Raw genomic sequence first — 17,162 nt, forward strand, 5'->3', positions numbered from 1 at the left:
CCCAAATTATGAAGGATTATTCAATAATCAAAAGGATTATTGTAATAAGCTGAATTGCATAGCTTGCATAGCTATTGCATAACTTGTCCTTCTAGTTTACTGGGGTGTAGAAATATTGCACACGTTACATTAAAACCACCAGGTAAAGGTAATAAACCTGCTTCTGTGTTACTCATTACAGATCACAATATTCACAGATCAGTTCCTTGATCTAAAACACCATTCCCATTCTCAGATATGATAGGGGAAAGTCTAAAAAGGAAAAACTGTTTTAAGAATCCACTACATTGAAAACTAGGCATTTTCCAAAATGGTTCTACAGCCATCATGCGTATAACATATCTACAGTCACTTAAAAGGGGACCTTCTCATCACATTTTACCATTTTCTTATCAATAACGTCAGTAAGCACCCCATAAAGGACACGGGTGGCGCTGTGGGTTAAACCACAAAGCCTAGGACTTGCCAATCAGAAGGTCGGAGGTTTGAATCCCCACGATGGGATGAGCTCCCGTTGCTCAATCCCAGCTCCTGCCAACCTAGCAGTTCGAAAGCTCGTCAAAGTGCAAGTAGATGAATAGGTACCGCTCTGGCGGGAAGGGAAACGGCGTTTCCGTGCGCTGCTCTGGTTCACCAGAAGCGGCTTAGTCATGCTGGCCACATGACCCGGAAGCTGTACACTGGCTCCCTCGGCCAATAAAGTAAGATGAGGGCTGCAACCCCAGAGTCGTCCATGGCTGGACCTAACGGCCAGGGGTCCCTTTACCTTTAAGCACCCCATATTTTAAGAGACTCAAAACTAAAAGTATTGTCCTGATCCCCTGGGCTACCTACCAAAACCAAGTCCAGAATTTGAGGGTCAGTCAGCATCTCCAAAGTCCACAGTCCGAGATTCAAAGGCCAAAGGTCAGGAAACAAGGTTCAGGGTCAATGCAATTCCGAAGTCAGGATGCAGTGTAGCGTCACGCCCAAAGAAGAAACCCATGGTGGTCCAGGAGTATTCAAGCAAGGTCCTTCAACATGGGCAGTTGAGCAGACACAGCACCTCAGCAATGCTTCCCCTTTGTGTTTTGCCTGCTGATTGCAGCATCTGGGCTTGATGAGGCTTGTGACCCTCACCTGCTCTCAGCTTGCCCCAGCTGAGGAATCACAGGCCACCTGGGGAACAAGGCTGCTGGCCCTGGTCTGGAGTACCCTGCCTGCTGTTCCCTACGTCTCAGGACCTGCTGTGCTCATGGGGACCGGGGCCTCTCTGGCTTTGGTGAGGGGTCCCGCTACTCAGCTTCCTGTGCACTGGCCCCTAGCCCCTCATCATCCTCTGTCACCCCATGACAACCTCTAGGGGGGAAGTGGGGCAGATTGATACAGAAAAATTCAATCTCATATTTTATGTAACAAAAATGAGTCAAATAATAAAAAATTTTGGCTTGATGCATGGCATAACTAATGGATATTATAAAAGCAGTCAGAAGAAACCATTAAAGTAAGAAACCATTAAAGTTAGAAGATAATGAGCATACAATGACTTCAGTAAAAAATGGCTTTTGTATCATTCTGCCCCACCTAAGGGGCACTTTGATACATTGGACAGGGCACTTTGATACAAATCATAAATTGTATGAGAATGGTAATTATTTGCAAAAAAATTCATGAAAAAAACATTTTTTATTGTGAGAGATCATAATCAGCCTTACAATTTGTTACTTAAAATCTAAATTATGCATCAAAACTAACAGTGTTTCACACATATCATAGACTTTATGGCAGGTTTTCTTAACAAAACATCAAAACTTATATTAGTCTTTCCTCAAACACCTATCCATTTAAAAAAAACTTTGGAAAAACTTAAAAAGTGTAAGAACTCACATTAGGTAGTAAAAAAATAGTAATTTAAACAAAATGCTTATAAAAAATAAGATAATTACTTAATGTTTAGCTTCTACTGCAATAGAAAAGGTCTAGGTCAATAGAAAAAGTATAAAGAGATGGTGTTCAAGATGTGCTCTTTGGGAAATTTGGTTTTGGCAAAGACTCTCCTCCCTGAAAGAGAGGGGAGTGGTTGTGGACGGGAGCCCGAGCACCGCTCCTAGCAGGGGGCGTTGCCCCCTGCCTCCAGCTCACCTGGCTGGCACTCACGCCCCCCTGGTGGCCGTCCAACCAGGTGCCATGGGGGGGCGTGTCCAGCAGCCTTTATGCTGCAGTGCCAGCCTCCCCCCCGGCCTCATTTCTCTTTGTCGTCCTGGGGTGTTGTGGTGTGTCGAAGTGCTAGGTGTGGCCATCGCCTATGCCTTCAATTTCTAGGGGTATTCCGTTAATGGAATCTGGCGGTCGTGTATTCTGTCCGATGCCTGCTTGGCGGGAGGCCATGGCACGACCCTCGGTGACATCAGGGGTGAGCCTATAGTTGGATTAGCATCAACAGGTGATGAACCCCTGGTGAATAAACCCACTTGTTTCGCGATCCAATGCCTAAGCCAATACCTTTTCATTGCTGTAATCAATAAAGTTGTGGCCTTTTCTAGCCCATTAACCTTATATCACGTGTCCCTGTGTCTTCATTTTACTTCGCGGGGGTCGGGTCCTCGAATCACAATGGCAAAACAACATCCTTGAAATCAGCGCTTGCCTTACCTTCTACAATGGGGAAGACAAACACACAAGATCCTGGTTTTTTCCTGAGATATGACACTTGATAAACGGTCATATTATATTTAGAAATGACTTTGGCCACATAATAAACAACAGTTTTTTTCTTTTCAAATTTAATGAGTTTAGAGATTTCATGCAAACTTGTATATTGGGGCACTATTGTACACTGACGGGGCACTTTTATATATCTCAAAGTGCCCCAACGGACATTTTCAAAAAAAACCCTAACAATTATTAATAAAACCACTGAACTTATTTAAAAATCACATGTAATCCTGATTACTTACCTTTGGTATTTTGGTATTTTAAAATCTTAACTAAACGACGTAAAACAGCGTTGGAACACTTTTACATGTCACGTAATTTTTTAGTTGGCTGTCCTAAAAACACACCTACTCTTGTCAAACGCCAACGGCTAATTGGCGGGCGGCGCGGTTGCAACTGTTGTACTCACACATGTATAGGCACGTTTTTTGTGATGTCGCGACACGAATAACATTTCCCGATATTGAAATATTGTTGGTGTATCAATGTGCCTCGTACATCAATGTGCCCTGCTTCCCCCCTCCCCTTCCCCCTCCCCAGCTCCCAAAGTTCTGCCAGTTCATGACCAATATAAATTGACATGTTCTCCTTGGAACTTCATGGCTGCCATGACAACCACGGGGTGTCTCAATACATCGTGGGCCCCATTCATGTGGCATGACACACCCTAGACCTGCTTTCTTTTCTTTTTGTTTTGTAAATGGAAAACTGGGAGATGACCTTTCTACCATATGTGGTGGATATGTAGGAAAATACAGGTATTCTGGGAGAGTATACATGCAGAATTGCAAAAAATGCTAAAGATCTTTTTCAATAAAAAAAACCAGAGGCCTACCTCCTGGGAATAACAGATTTGGATATTCCACAAAAGAGGAAGGGTATATTTTTATCTGCGACGGCGGCAGCAAGAGTTTTGATCGCAGCAAAAAGGAAGAGTAATGAAATCCCCTCTATACAAGATTGGATCCAAAAGCTGACAGAATATGCCAAATTAGATGGTCTATCAGAAAAAATAAAGACTAAATCAAAACAGGAATTTGTTTCAGAATGGGAGGTTTTCAAAGAATATCTGAAAAATAAATATAGTAGTTTAAATTCTGTTGCAGCATTCGAGGAACTTCAGTAATAGTTGCAAGGTAGATATAAGAAATTAGATTTATTAAGAATAAGTTTAATTATGATAAAAGTGTGTATTGGCAATAAATAATATGAAATTGAAATATGGAATAGACGGGAGGTCGGGTCTTTAGTGTTAAGACCAATATATGTTTTATTGTTTGCTAAGAAAATTAGGTGTCTATGGTTATTCCTGTGTGTAATTTGGTACTTGTGTTTTGTTTTTTTTTTCTTGTTGTATCAATAAAAATCTTTTAAAAAGAAAAGTGGGAGATGAAGATATGTGGAATCCACAGGATCCCTGAGTGCTCTTAGAGGACTTCCCAGCTGGCATGACTGATGCCCCTGCTGAGGTCACAGTCTAACTGTGGAACAGTGAGTCAGAAAGGACCACTGAGTACATCACTCCCAAGCACTCTCTCTGGGTTTCTGGAGGTTGTGGAGTTCCCTGGTTCTCAGAGGAGCTCAGAAGGAAATGGCTGTAACTCAGTGGTAGAGCATGCAGAAAGTCCCAGGTTGGGCTGGAAATGATACCTGTCTGAAACACTGGAGAGCTGCCCTTTATCTTTCACCGTGAAGGCAGATGAAAGAAATTGATTCAGTTTCTCTGCAATCTCGTTACCCTCCTTTGTGTTCATTCCCTTATGATTCAAAGCTTCAACCACCTCCCTAGTCAATCTCCTGCTACGTTTAAAGAATTTGTTGTTTGTAGCAATGCACTCCTCGATTTCCTTTCTCACATCCCTTACTGTCCGCTTGCATTTCTTTTGCCAAGGTTTGTGCTCACTTTTGTTCTCCTTATTTGGACAAGACCCTACCCATTCACAACATAGATACCTCTGCCTTGCCCTCATTATATCTTTTTTGATTTACAGTATGCATTGAAATAAAAGTTTAATTGAGGAGCACTTGTTGTTTATCGTCTTATTACAATATTTGTTAATTTTGATGTCATCAAATGCAGTCGTAGGGATGCAGGTGGCGCTGTGGGTTAAACCACAGAGCCTAGGACTTGGCAATCAGAAGGTTGGCAGTTCGAATCCCCGCAACGGGGTGAGCTCCTGTTGCTTGGTCCCTGCTCCTGCCCACCTAGCAGTTTGAAAGCACATCAAAGTGAAGTAGATAAATAGGTACTGCTCCAGAGGGAAGGTAAACGGCGTTTCCGTGCGCTGCTCTGGTTCGCCAGAAGCAGCTTAGTCATGCTGGCCACATGACCCGGAAGCTGTACGCCGGCTCCCTCGACCAATAAAGTGAGATGAGCGCCGCAACCCCAGAGTCGGTCACAACTGGACCTAATGGTCAGGGGTCTTTTTACCTTTAAAATACAGTTGTACTTTGGAAGTCAAACGGAATCCGTTCCAGAAGTCTGTTCAACTTCCAAAATGTTCAGAAACCAAAGCACATCAGGAAGCTCCTGCAGCCAATCGGAAGCTGCAGAAGTTCTGTCGGACGTTCGGCTTCCAAAAATAGTTCGCAAACAGGAATACTCACTTCCGAGTTTGCAGGATTCAGGAGCCAAAATGTTAAACCTGCAAGGCGTTCGCAATCCAAGGTATGACTGGGGCTGGCTTGGGGAAACATTTCATACCTAGTTCTACCCCCAACTTCCTGTTCCTCCTATCTGAACCCGAAAACAAGTCTCTCATTTGGCAGTGGGTTCTGCGATTCATTGTTTCTTTTGTCTGAATCTCAAGTACAGAAGCAAAGAACAAAGACCTGGCTGATGAACACCCAACGCCTGGTCCTTTATAAATATTCTTATACACAGCACATGCTCTCCAAGACAGCTAACAGGCCTCCCTTGGTAGTGATGCTAAAATTCTGGGCAGCAAGCAATGTCTTTTCTGTGCATTGTAAAAAGTGACTTTTTGTAGTGTCAGCTTTTTTCAGACCTTGTCGGGTTACAACTGAAAAAAAAAAAGTTGTCTCAAGAAGAAACCTGGGAAGACTGAGAAATCTTGAAAAAGACAGACCGCAGGGACTCTTCTTCTTCTTCTTTTTTTTAATAATATTTATTAAAAATTTTCCAGAATAAAAAGGAAAGATAGCAAGAAAGAAAGAAAAAACAAATATGATTTACACTTGGTTTCAGTGGCATCTTTCCCGGACTCCCCCCCCCCCTCTTGTATTCCATTTCCCTTAAATTGATTCCACAGATTCTTACCCCAAATTTTAAAACCTTATTTGTAATTTTAAATAACCCATTTATTCCAAATTAATTTATCTTATTTATCTTAATGAACCATTTCTCCTTATATTTTATATAATTCCCTAAGATCGACCCCATTTCCCTTCCACGAATTCCCCTATTTTCAAACAACAAACATGAAAAAAGTAAAGAAAGAAATAACATATAATTTTACAGCCTTTGGATTCCAAATCTCCCCCCCCCCCATTCCCCGGTTCCAATCCCCAAAGTTCATCCATTGTCTACTGCCAGCCTGGTGTATCCACGTCTATATCTCAACTCCACTTTGCCGTCTTTTGATAGCTTTTAATTTCAGAAAGTCCAATCTCAAAAAAACTCTCAGAAAAAGTCATTGTTCTTCCATCCAGACCTCTATGTTTAAGAGTCTAACTTAAATTCTATTTCTTGGTCCTTTTAAAGTCTGGATGTTCCAAATACTCCGGCTTCAAATTTGGTCCAGCTCTTATTCCTCAGGTTGCTTTTTCCTGTTCTGCTGCAGAAACCTTCTAATTCAGAAACTTCTTGTTCTCCACAGAGGCTTTTGTTATTCAGGAACATAACTTGCGTCAAGTCCCTTCCTTTCTTCAATAGATAAATCCATTGTCTCCTTTAGTATAGAAACCTCTGTAGACAAAATAATGCTTCGTTTTTGCAGCTTTCCCAAGAGATAACAGATCCTGCTCAAATTCATAGTATTTTTCCACTTGCTGCTACTGTTGCAATGTCCCAGCCTCCCTCTAGAGGGAATATGGTAACTTAATTTCTTTCAAAATCAGACCCAAAAGTCAAATAACTTGTTGCCTTTATTTCCAATAATTTATGTCCAAATTGTAACAAATCTAACCAGCAAAGCCATCGTAACAAAGTTCTCTTTTATTTTCCTGCTTTGACAGCTACTTTGACAGCTGTCAAAGTTTCTGTGTCTCTTCACCAGTCTCTCATAGCGGATCGTTCCCGGTTCCCGGGGGGGTTGCATTTTAGTTCCCACAAATCAGTCTTCTCCTCCAGCACAATTATTGTAATTTCCCTTCGTGAAGTTAAAAATTTTTTTTCAGGTAAACAAGTTCATCTCTCGATCTTAGTTGTCAAATCCTTGCGTTGAGCCATCTACAACAGGGGGGGCGGACTTCCTTTTTGCACTCCCCCCGCTCGCTCCAAATTCAAAGATCAAATTTCCCTTTTAAGTCCAATCAATTTATTCACGGGTTGTTCTTTTTAGTCCAAATCCGAAATTTTCAAAGAAGAAGTCGTTGCTCTCCGCCGAATGGCATGCGGCTTCGCTGGGCAGGGGAAGCATTGGACTCACAGCACCACACCCCCCCGTCACCCGCTCCGCAGCCTTTAAAAAGGCTCCTTTGCGGGTCGGGGGGGCGCAAACGGTGCCCGCCGAGTCACCAAGTCCATGGGCATCTCCGCCCATGGTTTTTGAGGGTCCCCGCGTCGCCGGCACGGCAGGACCCGACCCCTACCCAGCCAACTCCCTCCGGAGCTCGGAGGGAGTCCGCCATTCGGCGATGGCGCCGACCCGGAAGTCCGCAGGGACTCTTCTTTCATGTCCTAGTATAACCTACTGTAACCCTGAAGGAAGAAATCAAATGTAGCTTTCAAACTTCTCCAGCCAAACATTTTTACCCCCCCCCCTTCCTGATCCCTCCCCTACCCATTTTTGCTGATTTGCTGAAAGATCAAGATATTAAATTGTTATCAGTTGATTCTCTCTGGCAGTATCTCTTGGTCTCATATCAAGAAATGGCTCAGCACATTCAGCAGAGACATTCAAAAATCAGTGTCATTATGGGTGATCAAAAATAATGTCACATCAGCCATTTTGCTTTCACTCAGCAGTGAAGTGGGGAAACTGTAGTTGAGTTGGCTTCATCCGGTGGCAATCAAGCTCATGGCCTCTTTCAGCTAGATTTGATGGAGTAATTTGTTTTACAATGCATTTCATTTGAGTCCAAAAGAAATATTTTTATACTTCAACACAGCTCACTGGTAGACCACAGACATTCACTGGAATGAAGGCATGAGAGTGAGCTTGGCTGAATTGGCCACAGTTACAGTACTAACTTGCAAGGCTCTTCAACAAGCATTGATATTCCCTAATTTTCTTAACTCCAGTGTGGGTACCCTAAAGGTTGAGAAGACAACTGTCTCTCCGTTTCAGACAACACCGCTCTAGCTCAACTTGCAGGATCAACCATCTTATTGATCCATGTTTTCATTGTGTGCTTACCTCAAAACTGAGCTGGGGGCCTCCCTGTCTGCTCTACTGCACTCCGCAGGGCAGCATAAATTGAAATTGAATTGAAATTGAAATACTTTATTGTCACTTGTACAACTTGTATATAGTGAGATTAAACGAGTACCCCCCACTCAGCTCTCTTAGTCTTAATTCCCCTCGTTTACTGACTCACACCCACCAAACCCGAAAGTCAGTTGCCCTGTTGTTATCTTTTCATTCAGCAGCCTAACAGCCCACGGATAGAAGCTGTTCTTTACCCTGTTGGTGCGACTAATCATGCTTCTATATCTTCTGCCTGAGGGCAAGAAAGTGCCAGCCAGGGTGTGAATCATCCCTGAGAATTTTCCTCACTCTCCTGAGGCAACGTTCTTCCGCTATTTCATCATGTGGATTCACGGGACAGCCCATAATATCTTGTGCTGTATTCACCACCCTCTGTAGGCACTTCCTAACAGATGATGTCAAACCAGCGTACCACACCGTGATGCAGTATGAAAGGACACTTTCTATTGTTGACTGGTAGAAGGAGATCATCAAATGTTGATTGACATCGTTCTTTCGCAATATTCTGAGGAGATGGAGTCTCTGTTGGGCTTTCTTAATCACCTGGGTTGTATTTATTTTCCAAGTAAGGTCTTCACTGAGATAAACTCCTAGGAATTTAAAGGAGGAGACTCTCTCCACACAGCCCTCCCCAATGTATAGCGGGGCTAGTTCTCCTCTCTTCCTCCGAATGTCCAACACCATCTCCTTTATCTTGCTGATATTAAGGTGCAAGTTGTTCCCTAGGCACCATGTAGATATTTTTTGGACCTCCCCTCTATACACTGATTCGTCTCCACCTGTTATTAAACCCATTATGGTGGTGTCATTCACAAACTTAATAATTGCGGTAGACGGGCCAGATGATACACAATCGTATGTATACAATGAATACAGGTAGGGACTTAGCACACATCCCTGTGGTGTGCCAGTGCTGATTTTTAAGGAATTAGATGTTACATGTCCAATCCTCACTGTGTCTGATCTATCAGGAAGTCTTTAATCCAGTCACAGATGGTAGAAGAAAGGTTCATGTCAGTCAGCTTTTTAATGAGGATGTCCAGAAATGGAGGGGTCATCAACTTTTGGGGGCTAGTGGGCACATAAGAAAGTACAGTGGACACCAGTCACAAAATGGGTGCAACAAAATGGCCGGGAGGAGCTGAATAGAAAGATGGAACCATCTCTCACACACTGTGGATGTTTTGGGGGATATTTACTGACACATTTCATAAGCACAATAGAAGGTCCTAGTCTAATCCTTAGGCTAGACTCTTCAGGAACCAAGGGAAGCTTTCTTCCCACATCCACCCCAAGCTGCCCAACCAAGGAAAGTAGGTTGGAACACTGACATTATATATTTGCATCAAACCTTTCCATACCCTCCAACATTTCTCTGATGAAAATAGGGGTGTCCTACTCTAATAATCAGATCATGAAGCTGAGGCTCCAAGACTTTGGCCACCTCATGAGAAGAGAAGACTCCCTGGAAAAAACCCTGATGTTGGGAAAGATGGAGGGCACAAGGAGAAGGGGACGACAGAGGACGAGATGGTTGGACAGTGTTCTCGAAGCTACAAACATGAGTTTGACCAAACTGCGGGAGGCAGTGGAAGACAGGAGTGCCTGGCGTGCTCTGGGCCATGGGGTCACGAAGAGTCGGACATGACTAAACGACTAAACAACAACAACTCTAATAATAATAATACCCTGCCCATCGGACTGGGTTGCTTCAGTCACTCTGGGCGGCTTCCAACATATATAAAAACATAATCAAACATTTAACATTAAAAAACTTCCCTATACAGGGCTCCCTTCAAATGTCTTCTAAAGGTTGTAAAGTTACTTATCTCCTTGGCTTAGGTGTCACGTAATTCCATATCCTCCATCATTTCTCCAATGAAAATAGGGACGTCCTATGGAAAAGTGGGACATTCCAAATCAAATCAGAAACTGGGATGGCTTCTGTAAATCTGGGACTGTCCCTGGAAAATAGGGACACTTCGAGGCTCTGCCTTTCATGACTGCTTACATTACCATACTATACCCTTTTCTATCTTTGTTGCAGCCCTGTGAGCTGGGCTAGGCTGAATTAATATATGTACTTAAGCAGCACTTCTTGCCAGTAGATTGTGGGGTGGTGGAGCAAGGGCCCCAATCCACTTGCAGCATACTAAGCCCAAGAAATCCTGTTGTCATTCCTGCCTTTAGCCATTATTTGGGCTGAAAGGATTTAAACAATCAAAGTGAAGATTGAGAAACTGACAAAATTAAACTCCCCATCACAAAAGGGCATGTAAATACAACCATTGTCACTTTCCATGCTAGTCCAAGTCACCTGTGCAGGTGAATCTACTTCTGGTTCCCTGCCTGGGCCCTGATTTCCACCATGGAAAATTGAGCAATGATGGGAGGGGATTTTTGTGGGTGCTGGTCATTTCTCAAAGGAAATGGCTTGACACAGCGGAGCAAACAGATTTTCTGGTGTGATTTCAGACCTCAGATGTGGAGCTGGGCAAGTTAGCTGACTGAACCTTAAACATTCTGAACTTCCTTCACACAAGTCCCGTGAGAGAAAAGTGAAAACAGAGTTAGCATCATGCAGGGAGCCTTGCCTGGCAGGAGACAATCTTCCGCAGCGTATAAGGCAGTGATGTTAGCACACAGAAAAACAGACGAACACAAACTTTCCCGGATGAAAAATACAGCACTTTAAAGAGGATGAACAAACTCCTGCTGATTCCCCACACTCTGCGCATCAGTTCTGACCCTAGCCAGCTCTGCAAGCACAAAGAAAAGAAATAGTGGAAATAAACTGTTTATGTGCAGGGACCAGGTCTCATTGAGTAAGTTTGTTCAGAAAAAACAAGATGGAGGCAATAAGAAAGGAGGTTTGCTGTTCGCGAGGAACAATATTTCTAAGGCAGGAATTCCTATTGAGCAAACATTGAAGAGCAGTGAAAATACAAAGGGATTTCCCAGTTATTAAAATTGCATGTTTATTTTATCAGATTTTGAACAAACTTGGGGAGCTGATGAAAGAGGGGGAGGAGCAAGAATCCTTGAAAGATCAGTACAGTGGTACCTCGGGTTAAGAACTTAATTCATTCTGGAGGCCTGTTCTTAACCTGAAACTGTTCTTAATCTGAAGCACCACTTTAGCTAATGGGGCCTCCTGCTGCCACTGCTGCACAATTTCTGTTCTCATCCTGAAGCAAAGTTCTTAACCCGAGGTACTATTTCTGGGTTAGCGGAGTCTGTAACCTGAAGCGTATATAACCTGAAGCGTGTGTAACCCGAGGTACCTATGTATTGTATAAAGCTGAGGATTTACAGATTTATTCTGTTTACTCATGTTTGGACAGTATGATATGTCTACACTAAAGTAAGTCTCATTTAATTCAGTGAGGCTTCTCCCCATATAAATTAGTCTAGGATGGCTGGGGTGGGTAATTTTAGGACGGCACATAGTGTCCTCTCTGCCATCCTCTGCTGGGGGTGAGAGAAGCTCTGCTGAAGGTGTTTGGGGCAATCTTGTGCAATGGTTAAAGGCTCTGCACATTGCCTTTGTGGAAGTTGTGGCTTGAGAATTGCTTCCTGGGTTGACAAAATCATTTCATGCCATAAAACGTTAAAGTGCTTTTAAATTTGGCATATTCTAGGAAGCAGCTGTTGCTAGGGAGGTGTTGCTACTGGTGCTGGCCTGCTTTAGGAAACAGCAGGAGGCATTTGTGTCTAAGAATGCCGCTAATGGCCTGAAATGCTGTATAGAACCTCCTTCATCTCCTGGCTCAAAACCTCAAAAGCAGTGCAGAGACTACACCCTTCCAGGTGTAATAAAGAACTTTGTTTTTGGATTCAAAATAGCTTCATTTGGTCTGGGATTTTTGCATGGATGGATGGAATCATAGAATCATTCCATGGATGGGTGGAATCATGGTGAGTTCCAACACCTCTTTTTTATTACTATAGAAAAACAGCACTGAACATAATGTATGTTTTCTAAGCAACAATGTCAAATTACACCCAGCGGCTGAATCCTGACAAGACAGAAATACTGTTTTGCGGGGACAGGGGGTGGGTGAGTGTGGAGGACTCCCTGGTCCTGAATGGGGTAACTGTGTCCCTGAAGGATCAGGTGCGCAGCCTGGGAGTCATTCTGGACTCACAGCTGTCCATGGAGGCACAGGTCAGTGGCGTAGCGTGGGTTGTCAGCACCCGGGGCAAGGCAAGTAATTTGCGCCCCCTAACCCAGGGCAAGGCAAGTAATTTGCGCCCCCTAACCCGGGGCAAGGCAAGTAATTTGCGCCCCCTAACCCGGGGCAAGGCAAGTAATTGCGCCCCTAACCCCTAACCTGCCGCCGCTGCCAGCTTCTTCTTGCTGCTGCCTAGGCTGGTCGGGTGTGGTTCTCTCTCGCGCTCAGCGCTGCACTGGGCGGCCGCTGCACTGTCCCTCCCCCAGATAGTCCCTCCCTCGCTCTCTCTCCGCTCCGCACTGCACCGCACCGCACCGCACTCCTGGCACCCTCCCCCTCCACAGTGGGCGGCGACCCGGCAGCTCGGATCGGATTCGGACAGCCAGCACTGCAGTGAGAGAGAGTGAGCCAGGTAGGGGCAGAGAGCTGCGAGTGCGAGCGAGCGCCCCCCCAAATGTTGCGCCCGGTGCGGCTGGCCCCTCCTGCACCCCCCACGCTACGCCACTGGCACAGGTTAATTCTGTGTCCAGGGCGGCTGTCTACCAGCTCCACTTGGTACGGAGGCTGAGACCCTACCTGCCCGCAGACTGTCTCGCCGGAGTGGTGCATGCTCTAGTTATCTCCCACTTGGACTACTGCAATGCACTCTACATGGGGCTACCTTTGAAGGTGACTCAGAACCTGCAATTAATCCAGAATGCGGCAGCTACACTGGTGACTGGGAGTGGCCATCGGGACCACATAACACCAGTCCTGAGAGATCTGCATTGGCTCCCAGTATGTTTCCAAACACAATTCAAAGTGTTGTTGCTGACTGTGCTGGTCCCGGGGGGGGGGGTACCATGAGACGTGGTCAGAGTCCAGTCCTGGGTCACGGGTCTAGAGACACAGGCAAAGCGGGATCCAAAGCAAGAAGCCGGGTGTGGTCGGGAACTCTGGAAGAAAAGGACTGGGTGCTGGCAGTAGCAGGTTTCCAGCGACGTTGCTCCCGCAACCTGGGACCGGGCTGACTGGCCTTTATCTTCTCTGAGGCCAGGGGCGGTCCCGGCCCCCAGGTGACCCGCCTCTCCTGGCCTTAAGGCAAGCACTCCTCCTGGAAGAAACCAGTTCCCTCCACCTCTCTGCCCTAAGCCTCTGCAGCTCAGGAGAGGCTGGAGGGTTACTGGGCCCAGGGGGAGATTCACCTGTAGGCAATGTGTCCTCAAGCACCTCCAGAGCCAGAGTGGATTCACCTGGTGCCTGCTCCTGAGGATCCGGCACAGATGCAGGTGCTTCAGATGCAAGGCCCTGATCCAGCTCAGCCGGCCCTGGAGGCAGGGACTTCTGTGCAGGCCGGGATTCCTCCGGTTCAGCCTCTGAATCGGATTCCCAGGCCATCACACTGACCTTTAAAGCCCTAAACAGCCTCGGTCCAGTATACCTGAAGGAGTGTCTCCACCCCCATCGTTCAGCCTGAGTTCCAGCACCGAGGGCCTCCTGGCGGTTCCCTCATTGCGAGAAGTGAGGTTACAGGGAACCAGACAGAGGGCCTTCTCGGTAGTAGCGCCCGCCCTGTGGAACGCCCTCCCATCAGATGTCAAGGAAATAAGCAGCTATCTTATTTTTAAAAGTCATCTGAAGGCAGCCCTGTTTAGGGAAGTTTTAATATGTAATGCTGTATTGTTTTTAACACTCGATTGGGTGGCTGGGGAAACTCAGCCAGATGGGCGGGCTATAAATAACAAATTATTATTATTATTATTATTATTATTATTATTATTATTATTACTATTATTATTATTATTACAGTGGTGAACTCCACAACCCCTATAAAATAGAAAAGTCTCAGAACCTAAGTTTCAGAGTTCTGGTGCAATGCAATGAACTCTATAATCCAAAAGGAACGTGAAATATATAAAATAGAAAAGTCTATAAAATAGAAAAGTCTCAGAACCTAAGTTTCAGAGTTCTGGTGCAATGCAATGAACTCTATAATCCAAAAGGAACGTGAAATATGGGCTCCTTGGAAAGGAGTTTCCCTATGCTAAATGGTAAACTCCTTTTGAAAATTAAGGGAGATTCAAAAGCAGATTGTGATATGACCTGGATCAGCTGCTCTAAGAAAAAAGTCAACCCGAAGCCTCACTGGGCCGGCAGAAGTCACTGGCCTCAAGCAGCTGTTTGGATTCCATCCATTGTATGCTGTTTATTAATAGGCCTTTCGAGCTGCTTCTTAAGCCTTGTTCATACATGTTTGGACATAATTTCATTACTGTACAGTTGGTGGCTGGCAGCTGACTTTACTGGAAAATCTGGCGTTTGAAGAGATCGAAAATCTCTATCTGCAGTGTTGATGCAATATGGCTGATCCACACACAAGCCATCTGTTGAGGTTGTAGCCATGTGTGCGCTAGCTGTTAGTTTCCAGGTCTAGTGCAGATCGTAAAATTTTCCTTGAATTGTGAATTCTTTTTTTTAAAAAAAAACAAAACAAAACTCAACACCTGTTTTTACAGAGAAGAGACATGCTAGAATTATATCAACTTGGGTCTCATTTTTAGATATATAATTTTGAAGTCTCTCCTCTTAAACTCCCCTGTGGTGAGCTGGCTCCAAAAATTGTAATGTTATGTGCAACTACGTTCTACCTGAGCTGCGTGACACGTCTGCTTGATGAGCAAAATCAGAGAGCCCTAAAAGACAGTGTATCCAGAAACGCCGCCTGCTGTCATTGAGGCCACCCACTGGATCTCAAGATTGTGGCTTCTTATTTTTGTGACTCACGTCACGGAATAGATAATTGACAGCATATATTATGCAGTTACCATATGAGTTCGCACCAGTAGTTCCCCAATTATCCCACATATTGAAAAAGATATATAGATTGTCGGGCAGGGATTTTTTTTTTCTTGCTAAAAAACTTTTTCCAACAGTAAATGTAACTTCAGGTAAGTGAAGCTCCTACTTTATTGCTCCAGAGGAGAGTGTTTTGCACTTGTTTCAGCAACTTTGGAACAGTGCTCTGAGAGATAGGAGGGATTTGTCCAAAGGTGAACACAGATTAAAGAGGACCCACCAATTGTAGGGATCAAGCTGGCAAGAGCAGACCAGCTGAGATGGATAAAAAGACCACAGGATGCAAAAAGACAAATGGTGCTTATGGAACAAAGTTGGGTTCAGGTGATAAACATTTTCCTACGTGAAACAACCCTATGTATGCAGACCATGGAAGGAAGGGGTATGTCCACAGTTGCAGATATCACTTCAAACACGTCATGGGTATGAGTGTGGTAACTCAAGAATATCCAAAGCCCTACCGGTTCTAGGTCAGATTCTACTTATTTAATGAGACTATCTTAAAAAGCAGAGACATCACTTTGCCAGCAAAGGTCCGTATAGTTAAAGCTATGGTTTTCCCAGTAGTGATGTATGCAAGTGAGAGCTGGATCATAAAGAAGGCTGATCGCCGAAGAATCAATGCTTTTGAATTATGGTTCTGGAGGAGATTCTTGAGAGTCCCATGGACTACAAGAAGATCAAACCTCTCCATTCTGAAGGAAATCAGCTCTGAGTGCTCACTGGAAGGACAGATCCTGAAGCTGAGGCTCCAAGACTTTGGCCACCTCCTGAGAAGAGAAGACTCCCTGGAAAAGACCCTGATGTTGGGAAAGATTGAGGGCACAAGAAGAAGGGGACGACAGAGGACGAGATGGTTGGACAGTGTTCTCAAAGCTACCAACATGAGTTTGACCAAGCTGCGGGAGGCAGTGGAAGACAGGAGGGCCTGGCGTGCTCTGGTCCATGGGGTCACGAAGAGTCGGTCACGACTAAACAACTAAACAACAACAACAAGGTGGAATCCAGGATGAATGTTTTAGTACCCTAAGGCAAAAAGGTTGGAAGCAATGGATTTACTTAATGACTTTTAAATAAAAATGTGTATTACCAGTACCTCGGTCAACATGCTTTTTTAAGACAAAAAAATAAATTTGAGGTGACTTTTAGTTAAATAAAGAAAAGCTGAAATTAATTGTTAAAAAGAAAGACCATCTGGAATGTTTCCCCCTTTTTATCTCTTATTACAAGTAATAAAAAGGGGCTTTTAAGAACACTTCAAAGCATAACCTTCCTTTTTAGCCCACAAATAAAGGTTTACCCTCAACAGTCAATATTGGCCACTGCTGAGGAATCAGCTAGGCTGAAATCCCCCACCCCAATAGTGATCTCCACCAGGGGAGAAGAGTGCTACTGGTGGGGGATTCCAGCAATAGATTCCTGAAAAAGGTCATTCCAGGGGTGGTGTAGAATTGGGCTGGTCATGAATGTGCTGGATCCAACTTCTGGAAAGGGGCCCAATTAGTTGCATAATCCATTAATTTTGGCCCTCATTTTCACTGCATACCTACTAATGTTGTAAAAGGATACCAGCAACTTCAGATAGGAGATAAACCAGGGAAATACTGCCTGAGTCATCTGAAACTTCCCTCTTATGTAAATTTAGGATGTGAACAATGGATAATTAATATATTTCAATGGGTGGAGATTGGCACACTGTAGAATTTCCATCTCAGAAGTTCTACGTTTTTAGCATTTTAAATCGACACCAAAAGTTGAGATTCTGTTGAGAATCTGAAAATAGAGTTCAGTGAATCACCCTAAAAGTTTTTCAGACAGCAATACTAGAAAATTACATTGACTATTA

The 17,162-nt window shown here is 44.3% G+C and overlaps 1 protein-coding gene across 11 annotated transcripts in view; it reads right to left on the reverse strand.

Moving 5' to 3' along the window:
• LOC307199768 (uncharacterized protein) overlaps positions 1-17,162 on the reverse strand; it is a 101,002-nt gene that overhangs the window by 56,903 nt on the left and 26,937 nt on the right. Inside the window, exon 3 of one of the 11 annotated variants that reach the window (XR_013832173.1) lies at positions 16,320-16,342. The exons of the other annotated variants lie outside the window; for them this stretch is intronic. The gene's annotated coding sequence lies outside the window, so the exon portion shown is untranslated. Of the gene's footprint in view, positions 1-16,319; positions 16,343-17,162 lie in introns of those variants that run through there. 11 annotated transcript variants of the gene reach the window in all.

This window comes from Podarcis cretensis (assembly GCF_951804945.1).
Source record: "Podarcis cretensis genome assembly, chromosome: 12".
Taxonomy (NCBI): Eukaryota; Metazoa; Chordata; class Lepidosauria; order Squamata; family Lacertidae; genus Podarcis; species Podarcis cretensis.